This window comes from Staurois parvus, unplaced genomic scaffold, assembly GCF_062004578.1.
Source record: "Staurois parvus isolate SC_StPar_1 unplaced genomic scaffold, SC_StPar_1.0 ptg000130l, whole genome shotgun sequence".
NCBI classification, from domain to species: domain Eukaryota; kingdom Metazoa; phylum Chordata; class Amphibia; order Anura; family Ranidae; genus Staurois; species Staurois parvus.
Window position 1 is genome coordinate 1,743,747 of NW_028317926.1, and position 16,869 is coordinate 1,760,615.

At 39.0% G+C, this 16,869-nt stretch overlaps 1 protein-coding gene across 2 annotated transcripts in view; it reads right to left on the reverse strand.

The window, feature by feature from the left end:
- The window catches only part of ULK4 (unc-51 like kinase 4), an 898,798-nt gene that overhangs the window by 254,660 nt on the left and 627,269 nt on the right, over window positions 1-16,869 (reverse strand). The gene's annotated exons all lie outside the window — the stretch shown is intronic.

The window sequence follows — 16,869 nt, forward strand, 5'->3', positions numbered from 1 at the left end:
AATATGTCTTTTTAAGTGATAACCCCTCTCCCTACTTCCCAAATTCACTAAAAGCTAAGAAAAAGTTAATATAGCTGTATTGCATGTCTTTTACACTTTATGAATGTGATACAGTGTTGTTCATCATTTAGATCACAGCAGTTACAAAAATCTGAAAATTGTCCAGCCTAGCAAAAACCAGGATTTTTTTTTTTTACTAAGGAACACAAGACACTATGATTGGGTTAAACGTTTTTCTTAAGTTTTTTTTTTCATCACATGGGGACACAAAATCCCCTAAGTGATGAATTTTAGGGGACATTTCTTTATTGAGACATGCAGGGTCTAAAAGACCCTGCATGTCTCCTCTGGGCTCCACTGGATGTATTGCACTGCAGATCGCATTGCAATACATCTCTCCTCAGCTATTCTAGCCAGGGAAAGCGACAGCCGTGACCTGGATATCACGTCACACATGCCGCCTTCCGGGTCACAGAAAAAAGGGGAGGAGAGTGGACTGCTTCCAGACTCCTGCCTGTCAGTTTTATACACAATCCCAGTGGCTGCAGCCACCTGATTGTGTATAAAATCCCCTGCTGTCAGGTCTGTATGACATATGGACCTAGCGGCGAAAGGGTTAAAGTGGTTAACTAACTTAACAAAGCATATCTCCATATAGTGTGCACTTCCGTCAGCTAATAGCGCTTTTTGTCAATCCTGTGCACTTGCGTCAGCTAATAGCACTTTTTGTTAATCCTGTCTGCTCTCTACTTCCTCATTCAAAAAGCAATCCAACTGAGGGGTGGGCAACACAGCAAACAAAACTCCAAAAGACCCACATAATAATACAACTGGGGGGGGGGGGTGTCTGCAGCTTAAATATCATCAGGCTTCTGATAGTTGATGTACATTACTGCCATGGTGCTGTCCAACTGAACCCTGATTGGGTGACCCAGTAGACTGTTGTAGGGACAGCCAAAGCTCCAGAATTTTGATGTGAAAGTAGGGATCCTCCATCATTCAAGTGCCCTGTGCCAACAAAGGGGTTGATGTACTAAAGACAAATGATCTGTACACTGGACATGCAGTTGCTCCAGATCTGAGGGGAAGCTCTACAATGAGGGGAAGCTCTGCTGACTTCTACCATCCAGTAACATGAAAGCAAATATTTTGTTTTCTATTGTCCTTGCATTTGACTGGGTATTATTTGAAAAGTGAAGCTTTACCTCTTTTACTAAGCACTGGAGCAACTAACTAGCAGTGTACTTTTAGTGCACAGTATAGTTGCCTTTAGTAAATCAACCCAAAGCATCTAGGACTCCTCACCAGCTCTCCAGACTGGCATCTGTTGTGAGGATCATCCAAGAACATGAGATAAAGAATTTCCCAGATCCCAGAGCTGGATTCTTGAGTCACCAAGCAAGAGATAGTCAGGTCTTCAGTGTCAGGCATGCCACGATTGGCTAGAGTCAAAACCAATTCATCCCACAACAGCAGAATGTTGTGTTATTGGCATCTGGAGTGGAACAGGACAAATTAACTGTTTTGAAGAAGGCTACCAACAAGCCCAGAGCTCTTATGCAGAACTGTAGAGTTATGGGAGTGGAGAGTCAACGTTTTTTCTTTAAGAACCTGATTGTCTGCACCACACTGTCAGTCAGATTGTATGCTGACCATTCTCTCAAAAGGGGGTTGTGTAGGTATTTGATAATGGCAATACCTTGGTGAACACTAAGGGTGAGAACAAAAGGCCAAATGGTAGAACTACAAACTAAGATCCCACAGCAAAACAGAGCTTGCATTGAGACGCAAAAAAGATGGGAACTTGCAAATATGTATCCTTGATGGAAAGTCTAATTGGTGGAGGGAAGCTATAATGGACTTTGTGGATTCCATTTGGAACTTTAGAACTCAAAAGAAGACATTTAAAGAGTAACTCCACTTTTGTTGAGAAAATAACAATCTCCTCCGGATGATCAATGTACATTGCGTACATTGTAAGGATTTTAACATACTGTTATATATATATTGTTGCAGAGTCTTGACTATTTCTGCTCTGAAAAAATAAAAACTGCTGTCTGCAGAGTGAATGTGAATGGGAGTGACAATTTCATTATATGCTACCTGATGCACTTGCAGTTTTCTAATGAAGAAAATGCAGGGTCTGTATCCCTTTAGAACTGATTAACTATTTGGGAATATCTCTATTCCCAAATAGAACAAATAGAGACCCCTGTCAAAATCAGACAGCCAATCATACAATCAGGAAATGACATTTCTGGAGGTGCTCCTGAACCCTGAAAGTTTTCTGCTGATGGAACAATGACAGTAATTCCTTGGTTCAAAAGTCTGCAAGAGCAGCATGAAGGTCTGCTAGCCTGTAGACAGCAGGACAAGTATGTGAGTGTGGTCACCCTAGGTCAGAAGGTTTGTTATTGGCAAAATCACCAGTAGAAAAATAAAAACCAATGCAGCCACAACATCTAAAGATTGGTTAGCAACATTTTTGTTTTTGGGTTCACTTAAGCTTTAATTTTTTACTTAAAGTGAATCTATCAGATATTTTAGACTTTAAAAGTGTAATATCTTGTAATGTACAGCGCTGAGCGAACCATTGGCGCTTTATAAATACTGTATAATAATAACAATAATAATCTTTCTGTTTATCTCTCAAATCCACGTTATTACTAAGCATTTAATTTCCATCCATCCGCCCCCAATAATTATCGAGCATCACTGGCTAATAATTATCACACTTTTATAGTAAAGAACTGTAGAGGGCACATATTATTCCCAAACCTTAATACCAATGTGAAACCAACAGATGAGGGGCACAAGCAAAATTATTTTTTGTCATTAAGATCAGTGTTTCCTGGGTCTGCAGGTTAATAGGTTGAGGAGGATGGGTGCACATGGATGAAACATTGTACTTGTAGTTAGCTGGGTTGAAAAACAAAGCTCATTGAATTCGGTGTTTATTTTTCAATGCCTACACAGCCTACCTTCAAACTGTAGATGAGAGGAAAAACAGTGTTCTAAACCTCGCTTGCATCTTCTAAAGTTGTTTTACAGTAATACTTTATGTTGTGTTGTACACACATATCTTGAAGTGAAGCAAAAAAAAAATTTAAATAGCTTTAATCCTTTGGAAGGGCTTATTTTTACCCAGGGATATTTTGGAACAAAATTAATCTTAAGCTTTCTAAAGTTCATCTATATTGCAATTAATTATATCCTATCACAAAGATCAAGTATACAATGCAATACGTGATGCATAAAATATAGAACCATGTAACAAAAGAAATTAATTGTACCCACGTAATGACATTTTAGAAATAAAATTGAAGAGGGGTTGTGTGCCTACACTTGTAATATGTTAGCACCACATGCCTTTCATTATTCTAAGGCAGGTGTAAAGTCTAATGTGTTATCAGCAGTAATGGCTTTCAATGTCATTTCACCACATTCGCTCTTAGCAGCCTCTTAAAAACTACTCTGCTGTATCTCTCCACTGATTGGATTTTCATTCTCTGTCTTCTAAATGTATTGTTACAGGAAATTGATGTCCTGCTATGCTCTGGCTTTTTTGAAAATAGCCCAATTCTAATGTTATTTGTCTCCTATTTAGACGCAAGTGATTTTTCAAAGTTTTCTACAATGCCACAGTAATCATTGAAGGAAACAGTTTAAAAACCAGTAAAATTATTGTATACTCACTAGTATTCTTTGCAGATTACAGAAATGGGGAAGAGAATGCATGAAGCACACCCTTTGTTTTAGGGTTCATTGAATGAAAGAGAAGTACTGTATATTCAATAGACAGTTGGCTCTGCAAATGTATCCAGTATGCTCTAACATTTACAGCGAATCATATTTCTACAAGGTAAACATGCAACGTGCTCTCTAGAGACCCCAAAAATCACACTATTATATTTGTTCCAGAATACAGTTCTAACAAGTCATGGCAATATTTTCAGATTGAATTGATCTACATGGTATTACTTAAAAAAAATACAATTTGCTTGTACACTTCTTGTTTTTTTAAAAAAGCAAGGAGGCGTGGGTTTGTGCTGGCTGTACCTCCTCCCATAGCAAAATAGACAAATGACTATGAGCTTAATCCCTCAACCAATGCTGGGTAAGACATGGATAAAATGAGGCCAGTCCCACAGCTGCCCCAATTACCATTAGGAGTATGAAATAATATGAAAAGTGCATAGAAAATTATAGTGATGAGGTGGTGAGAGCCACATATAAATACAATGGCGTTCATGACCAGCAGTCAGTCCAGCAGTCAGTCTATAAAAAGTTTAATGAAGCAATAAAACCATAATCACCATATAAATTGTATCTATGTTGTGTAGACACCCACCATCCAGGCTCCCCATAGCCATGTCTACACAACAGTAAGCCGCTCCCACCATTCCTTTCAGCCTAAGTTTTGCACCTATCCTTGTCCTGCATCATATCATTTCATGGATGCAATTTATATGGTGCATTTATTCCTGAGGGGAAAACGGGATCATGTGCACTTGGTCTACTGGACAGTTAAACATATTTTTAAAAAATGAATGATTGCTCTTCTTTAACCACTTCCTGTCCGGCCCATGTATATAAACGGCCAGACGGGAGAAGTGCAGGGGCGGGTGGCTGTTTATAAACGTCCTCCCTGCTCCCTGGTTGTGCATGCTCCCTGGGAGCGTGCAGCACCACAATCCATTGCCCGCTGTGTCTGGAACACCGATCGTTGTACGGGACCTCTGTGTGAGGTCCCAATCATGTGATCACTGATTGGCCAATCAGTGATCACATGAAGAATAGTAAGCAAGATGGCACTTCTAACATCATTGCTTACTACGTGTGAAATCTGTGAATGATCACAGAGATCACATGGTACAAGGCTATTCACAACAGCCTTGTACCATGTGACAAGCTGTGACCAATCACAGCTCACACAGTATTTCTCAATGGCTTCAAGAATGCAGCCAGAGAGAAGGAGAAATGATTGCTTTTGCAGCCTTTAACCACTTGAGCTCCAGAGGATTTACCCCCCTTAATGACCAGGCCTCTTTTTGCTACTCGGCGCTGCACTAATTCAACTGATAATTGCGCGGTCATGCAATGCTGCACCCAAACGAAATTTACGTCCTTTTTTTCACACAAATAGAGCTTTCTTTCGGTGTAATTTGATCACCTGTGCGCTTTTTATTTTTCACGCTATAAACAAAAAAAGGCCAAAAATTTTGAAGAAAAACAATATTTTTTACTTTCAGCTATAAAAAATATATAGTAAACTCAAAGTTGGTTACAAATTTAGGCCAAAATGTATTCTGCTACATGTTTTTGGTAAAAAAAATCCCAATAAGTGTATATTGATTGCTTTGTGTGGAAGTTATAGCGTCTACAATCTATGGTATAAATACTGCAATTTACGCCATTTTTCTGCTATACAGCGCTGCGCTAGTTTAACGGACAATTGCGCGGTCATGCAATACGGTACATAAATGAAATTTACATCCTTTTTTTCCCCACAAATTGAGCTTTCTTTCGGTGGTATTTGATCGCCTGTGCGGTTTTTATTTTTTGCGCTAAAAAAAAAAAGGCTGACAATTTTGAGGAAAAAAAAACAATATTTTGGACTTTTTGCTATAAAACATGTCCAGTAAAAAAAAAATGCAAAAATCAAATTTAGTCATAAATTTCTGCAAAATGCATTCTGCGACATGTCTTTGCTGGAAAAAAAAAACCCAATACGTGTAAATTAATTGGTTTACGTGAAAATTATAGCGTTTACAAATGGCGGGATAGATACTGGGATTTTTAGTTTTTTTTTTATACTAATAATGGCGGCGATCAGCGAATTATGGCGGCGAACTGGGACTTATGGCAGCGACCAGTGACTTATGGCGGGACTGCGGCGGACATTGTGACATTGGGGGGGTCACTGACATCCCCAAAAACACTAATACAGTGATCAGTGCAAAAAAAAAAACTACTGACACTGTACTAATGGCAATGGGGAGGAAGGGGTTAACTTTATTTAGCAGGAAAGGGTTATAGGAGTGAGGGGAGTGTTTTCCTAGGGGGCGGGGGTGTGTACTGGACGGGACAAGGCTGATCGAGAAAGAGAAACTGTTCTTTCTCGATCAGCTCATCCTCGAGCTGACAGGGAAGTGACAGACAGCACCGCTACTGCAGCTGTGCTGTCTGTCACTGTTTGCCGCCGATCGCTGGGAGATAGCCGCTAAGGAGCGTCTGTGACCCGGCGACTCACATCTGCGGCGGTGATCGGCGGGAAAGATAGGGTGGCGGCGCGCCCCCTATTTGTTTACAAAACACACGTTTTAAAACGTGGTTTTGCCTGCGAGTGCCGCCATGCCGCCGTATATGTAGAGTGGCTGGGCGGCAAGTGGTTAAGGGTGTAAAAGCAATCAGTGTAAAAGAAAAAAAAAATCACCACCCTTCCACAAGTAGTACAGTGTCACTATGGTGACACTGTACTGCTAGGGTGACAGTATATAAAAAAAAACAAATGATAATATAAAAAAATAAAATAAAAATGTAAAAAAAATATTTTTTTAAAATTATAATTTTTGGTTATAAACTAATTTGGGTTATTTTTTTTTTGCTAAAAAAGATAACTGAATACTTTTTTTCCAAGATTTATTATTATTATTATACAGTATTTATATAGTGCTAAAAGGTTTGCTCAGCACTGTACATTATAGTGGGGACAGAACATGAGACAATACAGTAACAAAACACGAGGGGGTCAAGGGCCCTGCTCTTTCGAGCTTACAATCTAGGAGATTTATGAAGATTATTTATTTGCAAAATTTTATAAGAAACACACTTTTTTTCAAAATTGTTGGAATTTTTCATTTATATAGCAAACAAAATAAAAATCCCAGTGGTGAATAAATACCACCAAAATAAAGTTTTATCTGTCTGAAAAAAATGCCAAAAATTCATATGGGTACAGTACTGCATGATCACACAATTGTCATTCAAAGTGTGACAGCACTGAAAGCTGAATATTGGCCTGGACAGGAAGGGGGTAAAAGTGTCCGGACTTGAAGTGGTTATGTCCCATTTCAAACTTTAGTGTTTGTAAATACTGTATAACTAATTTTAGTTTATCATCAGTACACTGAAACTGAGTGCACTGCAAGAATCTGATGTATGCTGCATGGACTCTACATCAAAACAATAGCATAAGCGAAATTTCCTGCGCTCAAGGACCCAGGCGGGTGGCGAATAGATGAAACCAGACCTGGAAAGATCGACCACCAATGCATGTAGAGTTGTGCAGCTCCAAATAAGGCTGGGGAAGCCCAAACAATACTGCAAATCGAAACAAAAACGAGAAGCGCACCAACCTTGCACATTACCTCAGTAGCCAAAGTTTATTAATTATAAAATAATACTCACAAACAGCGAATAAAATCAGGCATGTAAGTCCTCAGAGGGACCTGAAAGACAAAGAGCCAGCGTGGATCCCATCATGGGAGTGGATACTCAGTACAGCTGACGCGTTTCGAAGGGCATCCCATCTTCATCAGAGCTCAAAACAATAGCAGTAAGGCTGGCCATACATTATACAATTATCTTTCAATTTTCAGCCCAATTTCCTTTAGATTTACCTTCCACTGTGTAGTGCAAGGGCATGCCTAATTGGATACAACTGAAAGTGTTGTTTAGGTTTGTCCTCCTATTATATGGTTTTTGGTAAATCTAAACCACAAATCTCCAGATAATTGTATAATGTATGGCCAGCCTAAGGGTTGTCAACAGATTTGCACAAATTTTTTCTAGCATGGAAAGCCCATTCGTAGTATGCAGTGCACTACCACAATTTGTTTTCATGCATTATGGCAGCTGCATTATTTTGAATGAGTTAGCAGTGAACCATACTGCACCTGCACCATTTTTACCAAAGCAGTGCACGTTATGTGCATTATGGTGCTCTGTACTGCAGGTGCATTGACAGTTACTGTGCAACAGTGTTTCTGTAATGCATCTGGGCTCAAAAATCATGAATTTCTTGATGCTTGGAAATTAGGTTACCTATACTGATAATGCATGTATGTCTAGCCATTGCAACATAACTTGCATGGATTCCCACACAAGGACCGTATATATATTGCTTAAAAAGAAGGCATAATGCATGTCTTCTGTGCACATCTTTTAGGTTTTTGGAGAAACATGTCAGGCAGAGTCTTCTGTGACGTCACCACGTTCCGGCTGGCGGAATGACACCGCGGTTGATTTGAATAGTACACTACCTTTATGCACCTCATCTATGTAAGTGCAATGTTTTGTTGAATACATTTTTGAGTTTTATCTGGTTGCACTATGAAGTCTTTTCTGTTCTAATCCTTCTCTACACTGTATGGAGAGTGGTGTGGTGTGAGGAATTCGTACGGGTGAGCCTGCAGCTGTCCATCCATCTCCCTCGATAGTGATAGCATGTGTGTCAGTGTGGAATCTGGACACCATCTGCTTGTTTGATCTCTTGATTTGGGATCAAATTGGTTCGATAAGAGGATGTGGCAAGCACTTGTGGACACCATAACACTTTGTTGGAGGTTACATTCAGCACACAGCACTTTCACATTGGATTTGGGACTTATTTTGTACCTTTATGTTACGGACATTGATTCACAGCACTTTATATGTATTTTTTTTACATTTGCATATGTGAATTTGTGGCTTATTGTTTGTTTATTGTGTCAGGTTATTATTAATTTACAGCGCACTCATTTATTTTTATTTTTGATTATTCTGGTATTCAAGAAGAGAGTAGCGGCATTTCACTTTATCCATTTATTCATTTATTTCATTTCATTCATATAAATATATTTTTATATATTAGTTCACATTATATATTGGGTGTAGCACAGGTTGTTACTTTTATTTTCACATTTAGGCTATTATTGCCTTGTTTACATTGAAGTAAATTTGATGTGACTTTTAGAAATGTAAATATTGGCTCAGATATAAAAATATTCGTACTTTAGATTATACAGTGCAGTGACAGATACAGGCCCACAAACATGCAGCAAATCCATTCATTGCACACGTTTCACCAGCTGATAACAAAGGGTTTTGTGACATCACATATATACAGTATAAGGTTACCAAGATGCAGTATCACGTTAAACAGTTTATTATCTTGCTACACAAAAGGAGCAATTTATATGTTACTATGTCCCTGTGGGCATCTGTACGTAGGTCAAACTACCCACACATTAGCAGAGCACATTAGGGAACATGTTTAATGTATGATACAAAAAGTGGTTTCAATCAGCACAGTGTATCAGACCATTTTAGAAAATATCCTAAAACAAACTCCAGGAGGATTACAATCCTGGGGAACAGAGAAAATAGGATTAAATTGGAGGGGAGGGATTTTTAAAGGAATATTATCAAAGGCACAGACCAAATGGATATCACCTTGGGTTTGGATATAGATCTTAATTGTTTTATTATTGACAATGAATGGGGATCTGATTTGTATTTATGAATTATGTTATTGTGTGTTTATATAATGGAGTTCAATGTTGATATAGACTGAACATTTTTTTAGTGACTGAGGGGAAGCTGATTCGCATATACAAAGTGTGAATTTTTATGAAAGGGGACAAATCATCACAATTTTAACTGATGATTAACCACTTCCATACTAGGCATTTTCACCCCCTTCCTGCCCAGGCCAAGTTTCAGATTTCAGCACTGTAGCACTTTGAATGATAATTGTACCGTCATGTAACACTGTACCCAAATTACATTTTTATAATTTTTTGCCAAGTTATAGAGTTCACAAACTATGGTATATATTTGAAAATCAATCAATTCTGATGTACTGATGGCCTGTCTCATTTCATGAGGCCTAAAAATGTCAGGACAGTACAGATATCCCCTAAATGACCCCTTTTTGATAAGTAGTCAGTGCAGGGTATTTAGTAAGAGGCATGGAGAGTTTTTTGAAGTTGTCATCTTTTGTCATTTTTTTTTAAATTTAAGAAATGAAAAAAAGACTGTTTCACAATTTTGTTTTTTTTACATACTGTTACCAGTGCAGTACAGCATCATCATATAACTGGTATGGCATCAGGGACATATATATTTTTTAATTTGTATTTAATTATTTATTTTTTCTTTTTTTTTACATTTTTTTTAACACACTGTGACCACAGCAATATTATGTTACCATAGTAACATTTACACTTTTTTCATTGTGAATTTCACTGCTATAGGCAAGCATTATTACGTATTGTTGTGATTAGCTGTGATTGGCCACAGCGAATCACATGGTACAGATGGGCTGTGATTGGTCCTGTCTGTACCATGTGATTACTGTAATCAATACCAGCTAGCAGCACAATTAATTATACACAATTAATTGCATGAATCAAACCTATTCATTGTTTACAGTTGTCATGTGATCTGCTGTGATTGGTTACAGCGACCACATGGTACTGGCAGCGGGCCAATACAGTGATCTGTGCCAGTACAGTGATCATATGACTTCCACCCGAATGAAGAATGTCCCGCCCAGCAACCATTTTGCAATTGCAGTATGGAGACTCTAGTGTGAATTAGGTAAGTAATCCTCATAGGGCAATATGAAATTGTTGTAGGGGTTGTAGGAGGTTGAGTGTGCACCGGCCATATCCTATGACAGTGTCTGTATGATGAAATGTGTCGGTGGAGCTTGTGTATGCAGGAACACATTCCATTACCTTTGCCAGGATCGGTGGTGTATGGAGTAGCTCAGCTAAACCGGGTGAGAGACATGAAACATTGGGTGTGATCTCTAACAGCAAGTTAGTGTAGCACAATTGTATACCTGGCCAACACAAAAAGAAAAACAATCCATTTTTACAATAAATCTACTACACTATGAGAAATTTCCCCTTCTGATTTATGATGAACTGTGGAATTAAATTAAGATAATGTTGAAAGGAGATCCACTGATATTCTTAAACCTTGGGGACACAAAGCACATAAGTCCTTCTTTTAAATAAGGGGTCATGGATGGTTGGTGAGTGCAATATATTGGCATACGGTACTGGAGCACAAAGAGGATCTGCATGAAGCAATTTATTGGGCACTAGAAGACTATGCACTGTTTCTGATCCACAATTTTGTTGTGGGACTTTTTTTGGACTTGCTGATTTATAGTTAACTCCATGTATCTATTTTTTCTATTTTAGTCAAATTACTGTTTGTTTAAGCATGCATGTGAAACGCCATACTTTACTTTAAATATTTTCTCAAGTGATTTTGCACTTTAAGGGGCAGCTAACACATTTTACATTGTATGTTGGTATATTACATTGGCATAGAATTTCACATTTCTTAGTGGATACACAACTTTTGCAAGAACAGTCTATTACCCTTGGATGGTAAGAGAAGGCGATCCGTTTTTACACCAAACATTTTATACACATGGAGTGATTTATTTATATATAAGAAATAATCAGGATTTAAATAGGTTGTGTTTATTATGTACACTGAGCATTGGGAATTGTGAGTGGTGAAGATTTTCTGCACTAATTGCACTATATTCAGGATATAACAAGTCAGGAAGTGCAACATTGCACTTAATCAGAGCAGAGTTTAGTGTTTGGGAGAGAAGGACTGTGCCAAAAATGTATTTTTATTGTGGTATCACAGAAGTGGTGCGTGAAATAAGTCCGTCTATCCAACATGTTCAGTCTGAAATTATGAAAACTTCAGCTGAGCAAAAGAAATTGCACTATCCACAAATTGATATGAACATTTTTAAACCAGATAGACAGCTATGTGGCTAAAAACGTAAATGTGTTTATACTGATACAAAAGAGTAAAATATTTGAGAAAGTTTGCAAGGATTCCCACTGCTTTCAAATGAATCACAGTGAGAATTCTGCAGAAATGGATACTTGTCAATACTCATTTTGGCAGGTTTGTTCAAAATATAACTCTAGTGTAATTCAATATGTGGTAAAAATGTGGATTTTTTATTTTGGACTAAGAAATCAATAAATAAGATAATGTGGCATACAGTATAAAGTTGCAAAAGTTACAGCAATAAAATATATAGTGCCCAATATATGGGTTGGTTCACACTGTTCCAGTGCTGTGACATGTGCTATGTGCATTGATGCACTGGTGTGTCATTCATTTGGAACGGCAACCCAGTGCACTAAAGCAAAGCATGGCAATGCAGTACTATGGGTTGCATTAAAAAATATGTAAAATATCCAGTGTCCTAAATTGTGTTTATTGGAATTGGTAGAAGACCTTTATCTTGCTTTGCATTCTAAGAAATTATTAAGACTCCTGGATTTCTATGTAAAAGTGAAAAAAAAAAAACTTGACATAAAAACACTCCTCTCCCCCATCTCCTTCTGAGTGGAAAAACTTAAAGGATAAGTTTACCTTTCTCAATATGTTACACCCGTGTAACATGTAACATGGTGAGCATCCACCTCCTCACCCCCGATCCGCCCCCTCTATTTCACAGTGCAAGGGACCATCTCCTTGCACCAGCTGTCACAATTTGAAAACAGTGTGGCTGTGCGGGGCTCCTCCCACACGACCACATCATTCATTCATTTCTGTGAGTTCTGTGAATGAATGCCTACAAGTACTGTCAGCCTTTGCAGCTGATGGCTTGTAGTTCTCAATGAACTGAGAGGGCACTGTACCTCAGAGTATAACTGCCTGCCCTCCGATACAGGGCCCAGGTAGTTCATTGAGAACTACAAGCTGATATCTGCAAAGGCTGTTGGAACTTGTAGTTTTCCCATTCACAGAATACTGTGATTGAATGTACTGTGAATGAATGGAGGAGATCCCCCGCTAGCTGTCAAAATGTGGGAGCAGAGGGGAGGGGAGCAGAGGCTGGTGCATCTGTAACATATTACGTGTTACACCCTGAATATGCATCAGGTTACAAAAGGTGAACTTGTCCTTTAATTAATTTTTGTTATTTAAAGCAAACCCATCCATTCATCTATATCTCCATGCTTTATTTAACTGATAAATCATTTTGAAAAACACCCCTGAGCATTTCTGGGAGCAGCCATCTTGAGTAAAGGCAGATGATTCATGGAGCAATTACTTCCTGGAACCATCTGCCCTTAGCTGAGAAAATCCATCCACTCCTCTTTCTCCTATGAAGGCTCCTGGGATGTATGACATCATTTACCTAGGACTGAAAATAAAAAAAAAATATTTGGTAATGCTGGCAGCATAAGTATTTAAAATAGTCAATGTTAATTGAGAGAGTTTAGCTCTAATAAACAGCCTCTGCAAAACAAAGGTTTAACCACCTCCCGCCCACCATATAGTAATATGACGGACGCATGGTGGTTCTCTCGTTCTGCCTCCCATTCTCACTGCACATGCGCGGCTCCGGGAACGTGCAGCGCGGTGATAGACGGTGCTCTGTGTCCCTTGGACACAGCAGATCACCGATCCACGAAAAGAGCCGAAGATGTCGGCTCAGTCATGTGATCAACTGTGTCCAATCACAGCTGATCACATGTAAACAGGGAAATGCTGATTATTGGCATTTCTCTCCTCTCGAGCTGTCACGATAACAGCTCGAGAGGAGAGCCAGCAATCGGCATTCCGTGGAGGGGACATGTACACTGATCATCAGGGCACTGATGATCAGTGTAGCCCCAGCAGTGCCACCTGACAGTGTCCATCAGTGCCTTGTGTCAGTGCCCATCAGTGCCACATCAATGCCACATATCAGTGCCTACCAGTGCACATCAATGCCACATATCAGTGCCCATCTGAGCTGCTCTTTTAGTGTCACACATCAGTGACAGCCAGTGCCATCTATCAATGCCAATCAGTGCCACCTATCAGTGCTGTCAATCAGTGCCACCTATCAGTGCCAGTCAGTGCCACCTATCAGTGCTGTCAATCAGTGCCACCTATCAGTGCCAGTCAGTGCTGTCTATCAGTGCACTTCAGTGCCCGTCAGTGCTGCCTATCAGTGCCAGTCAGTGCCACCTATCAGTGCCAGTCAGTGCCGCCTATCAGTGCCAGTCAGTGCCGCCTATCAGTGCCAGTCAGTGCTGCCTATCAGTGCCATATATTAGTGCTGCCTTTCAGTGCCCATCAGTGATGCCTGTCAATGCCCATCAGTGCCACCTACCAGTGCTACCTATCAGTGTCCATCAGTGCAGCCTATCAGTGCCCATCACTGCAGCCTCATTAGCGCACATCAGTGAAGGAGAAAAATCACTTATTTACAAAATTTTATAACAAAAACAAAGAAAAAACATTTTTTTTCTACATTTTCAGTGGTTTTTGGATTGTTTAAAAAAAAATAAAAAGCCCAGAGTTGATTAAATACCACCAAAATAAAGCTCTGTCACAAAAAAATGATAAAAATGTCATATGGGTACAGTGTTGCATGACCGCGCAATTGTCATTCAAAGTGCAACAACGCTGAAAGCTGGAAATTGGCCTGGGCAGGAAGGGGGTATAAGTGCCCTGTAGGCTAGTGGTTAAAGGGGACTTTCACAGGACCAAATACTTACTGTACTTTTGCTATATTTTAGCTGCCAAAAGTGAAAGGAAAGCCCTGTGTAAACTGCAAGTCACCAAAGTCATAACTGACATAGATCTACACATCGGGTACTGATAGATCCAGCACTCTCAAATAAAGTGAATCACATGCTGTTTCATACGTAGAAACATCCGGTATTTCTTTTGGATCCGGTAGCTGAAAGAAGCATCAGAGTAGTGAAATAAAGGGAAGTACATACTGTGGGGGATTGAAGGAAATAAGCAAACCTGTTGTTTTAACTTGAAAGTGTATATGACAGATTTGCTTGAGAGTTCATTCGCACTTCTGCGTTTTGGCAATGCATGCTAACGCATGACATACTATGTTGTGCATTGGGATACCATTGATTGTAAAATGCATTGTGCAATAGAGCTCAATGCACTGCAGTGTACCACAATGTTATAATGAATGGACTGCCTTATAACAACACATTAACCTGTCTCATAATGCACATTAACAGAATGCTTCTTAAAGGTACCGAAACTGCAAGTTGCTGATCCATACCGCTTTCTTTAAAATCTATTACTGAATCAATGCAAGACACCCTGGAAGCATGAAGTATCCAAACTTTGACTTTTCTGAAAGGTGGTGCTAACCACCGCCCCTAGTATATCCCTGCAATATGTGGCCTTAAACTTTTTAAATTGCCACTTCCATGACATTTGTAAATCAGGAAGCAGCATACTGCATGGAGGATTCTTGAGTGCCCTGTAAGAATGGATTAATAAAGAAATAGCGATCGGAAACAGCCTAGTATTTATTTTTCATTTGGAAAGGGGTATAAAAGATAAATGCACTAAAAGTGCACTTATCCTTTAAGCATACATGCTCGCTCCCTATACTCCTTCCATTCACTTAGGTAGAGATCTTCTGGACTGCAAAGAAAACTAAAAAAAAGTAACAAATAAAAGAAGCTGGTGACTGTTTTATACAAGAGACTAATAAATGTTGATCTTAGAAAAATCAGTTAACAAGCATGCAAACACTGCAACAAAACAGCTAGTATGCACAAAAATAGATGGTGTTTTAGTTTTGCCTTAGGGAATAGAATACATTACATAATAATTTTCTAAAAAGCTGATGGAGTTAAAACAGCCGAAAGAACACAGTTTGCATCAGTGCAGCTTACATAAGTCTTTTCAATTAGCAAATTCTGTAAAAATCTGTTATTTTGGCAGCTAATGAAACTAAAGAACAGTTTCATACAACTATTAAAGCAGGCCGCGTACAGGGTCCCCTCCCAAATATTAAGGTCTACTTATTACATCGGGTCCCGCACTCTCATATTAACCACTTGAGCTCCAGAGGATTTACCCCCCTTAATGACCAGGCCTCTTTTTGCTACTCGGCGCTGCACTAATTCAACTGATAATTGCGCGGTCATGCAATGCTGCACCCAAATGAAATTTACGTCCTTTTTTCACACAAATAGAGCTTTCTTTCGGTGTAATTTGATCACCTGTGCGCTTTTTATTTTTCACGCTATAAACAAAAAAAGGCCAACAATTTTGAAGAAAAACAATATTTTTTACTTTCAGCTATAAAAAATATATAGTAAACTCAAAGTTGGTTATAAATTTAGGCCAAAATGTATTCTGCTACATGTTTTTGGTAAAAAAAATCCCAATAAGTGTATATTGATTGCTTTGTGTGGAAGTTATAGCGTCTACAATCTATGGTATAGATACTGCACTTTACGCCATTTTTCACCTATACAGCGCTGCGCTAGTTTAACGGACAATTGCGCGGTCATGCAATACGGTACATAAATGAAATTTACATCCTTTTTTTCCCCACAAATTGAGCTTTCTTTCGGTGGTATTTGATTGCCATTTTGCTATAAAACATGTCCAGTAAAAAAAAAATGCAAAAATCAAATTTAGTCATAAATTTCTGCCAAAATGCATTCTGCGACATGTCTTTGCTAAAAAAAAAAACCCAATACGTGTAAATTAATTGGTTTACGTGAAAGTTATAGCGTTTACAAATGGCGGGAAAGATACTGGGATTTTTAGGGGGGTTTTTTATACTAATAATGGCGGCGATCAGCGAATTATGGCGGCAATCAGGGACTTATGGCAGCGACCAGTGACTTATGATGGGACTGCGGCGGACATTCTGACTTTGGGGGGTACTGACTTGGGGTCACTGACATCCCCAAAAACACAAACACAGTGATCAGTGCAAAAAAAAAAACACTGACACTGTACTAATGGCAATGGGGAGGAAGGGGTTAACTTTATTTTGCATGGAAGGGTTATAGGAGTGAGGGGAGTGTTTTATAGGGGGCAGGGGTGTGTACTGGACGG